Source organism: Brachionichthys hirsutus, unplaced genomic scaffold (assembly GCF_040956055.1).
Source record: "Brachionichthys hirsutus isolate HB-005 unplaced genomic scaffold, CSIRO-AGI_Bhir_v1 contig_704, whole genome shotgun sequence".
Classification (NCBI taxonomy): Eukaryota; Metazoa; Chordata; class Actinopteri; order Lophiiformes; family Brachionichthyidae; genus Brachionichthys; species Brachionichthys hirsutus.
Window position 1 is genome coordinate 43557 of NW_027180703.1, and position 2660 is coordinate 46216.

Below are 2660 nucleotides of genomic sequence, written 5' to 3' on the forward strand. Positions count from 1 at the left end.
TTCGGGTGAAAAATAAGATCATCATTCATCATTTTGAAAACAAACAAACAAAACTGCAGTTTCTTTTGTGTCTTGGGTCAGAGGCTCATTTTGGCTATGGCGTAACAGAAACACAGAAACTGTAACTGAGCAATGTTTAGAAATTTGGATCACAATTGAAGTGATTTATGGAAAATAATCAGCATGATTCAATACTTTTAAAATCCGGTTTCTTATTCTTGCTCTGCATGAGTCAGCAAATGATAGCACTCACATGACTCCACTTAACAAACGTGCTGATTACTGTCAACAGCGATGATCGTTACAGCAACATGCAATAATGACAGACATTTATCGGGGTCTAGTTATTATGTTCTAGTTCACAGTGCATTCAAACAAATGTAATAAAAAAAATATGGTCTGGAAACAAACAAAAAACAAGAAACAAACTAGTCAAAGCTTGTTTAAGAATGATGTAACGAAAAGCAAGTATGAGGACAAGATATTTGAGAAAACAACTAAAAGCAGCGTATAAGACAAACTGATTAGAAACCACAACGAGAGGGAGCGAAAGTGGAAAGACCAGAAGAATGAGAAGGAAGAGTGTCTGATTCAAAAAAAATATTCCATGTTCACTCAGACCACTAAAGTCACAAAGTAACCCACACCTCTAGGGATTTACTTTGGTTTTAGCGACAACACAGAAAACATCATTTTGTCTGGAGGGACAGCTGTGTAGCACGCAATTGTGTGCGGTTCCATGCACACACACACACACACACACACATACACACACATGCAAGTGGTAGTGAGCGAAATGTCATGACCCAGTGGAGCTCTTAGTGAATCTGCTCTAAGAATCCTGATCAATGTGTCAGAAAAATGTCAACAGGCGAAAAGATAAAGAATGAAGCACAAACAGCTCTTATGCTGACTTGCGCCGATGTAACTACAAAATAAATACATAAAAGCAAAAAATGAGGAGGCACTCTGCCCACGCTAGAGGTAAGGTCAAATTGATTTTTACCTCTTGGGATTTACTCAAACGTAACTTGAGAAAAAGGGCAACAGGAGATGGTGGAGGAGATGAATAGAGAGGTGGGAGGTGTTGGTGGAGAGAGAACGAGAAAGAGAGGGTGATACATTGAAGTGCTTTTTAAAGTCAATTATAGAGCACTATCTAAAACAATAGCTTTAGATAGTTTAATCAAATCTTTGCACATCACCAAATCTAATGAATTATTGGATATTGTAATGAATAAATCAAGAGTGAATCAAGCAATTCAGCACTTTGTTTCCATTACATTTTTTTTCTTCAGTTTGGAATAGTGATTTTCAGAAATTAAGAAAAATAAAAATAAATTACAGAATCATGGCGTTACATGGCTAGGAGAAATATTTCTGCATCCTGAATCCATAGTTTCCAGAATTAAAGACTGCATGTCTGAATATTGATGCTCAAGTTGTGTTGCGCCCTAAAACCAGCATCTCTGAAAGAGAGTCCATGGTTTAATACAACATCAATGGCTGTGGCCTTTGTATCATCAGAAACCACAGCTCTTGGTCTTCTTCTCTTTCTTCTTCTTCCTCTCTCCTGCCTTCCCCCTAAACCGTCTCCTTTGATTCATAGACGGGAAATACTTGCTTGGATGATCAGCTACAAGCTGCAATCAGCTATTTATAATAATTATAAACATATTTTAGTACGTCAGTGTATTTTTAATTTCAACGTGGCTGCAGCATAAATGTACTTAAAAATATATATTATTTGGTTGTGTTTTACTTGCTTTGAACACAGCATGTTAGCCTTTGCAGGTTTTAGACTCTGACTGAGAAATATATAATAGATTTTGGTAACTGTAGTCACTGAATGTATTCCATACGTTTCTACACTAAATAACTCTTTTGATGCAAATCAGGTTACGGAGGGAGTTTTCAGCAGCAGCAAACTACTGCCTGTACGCTCGGCTTTAAGAGATCCTTTATAATAATATATCTGCAAATGCCAATGCATGCTGAGAACAACAACCACACACACACATTCACACAGCCCATATATTCCTGTAAATGCTACAGGAAACAGCTGAAACATTAGTGCTGACATAGAACCACATCTGTTGGGTTCTTTTAGAGACAGAAAATCAATCAGGGGAAATGATCTTAAATCTATACCTCCCTAGGTTTTATGCCAGTTTCTGTTGCCACACCTCACAGTCCTAAGGGAATTCTTTGATGGACAAGAGACACAGAACGATGCACTGTGTGAGGATATATAGTCTGTTTTGTCAATAATGTGCCGATGGACAAAGCTCTTTTCAAGCATTTGACAGAAATATTCCACTGCTCAATGACCTGGACCGATCGACTCATCACTAATGTCCACTTGCTTCCTGTTAACAACCGCTTCTCACTTCGCTGAGAGCATTTCAATGATAACAATATTAACAATAGGAAATATGAAATGATAAAAAGGATGCTTAATAAGGCATTAAAGAAATCATATTAAGTTAGTGCATAAAATCACAAACCCTGAGAAGACAGGACAATATAATCAATAAGATGATGATGTAGTTTATTTATTTCATGCATCATAATATAAAATACAGTACATGCTGCATACAGATGTTACAGGTGAGTTTACGTAGCGTTCAAAGATAATGTTTCTTTTTAAAATATTATTT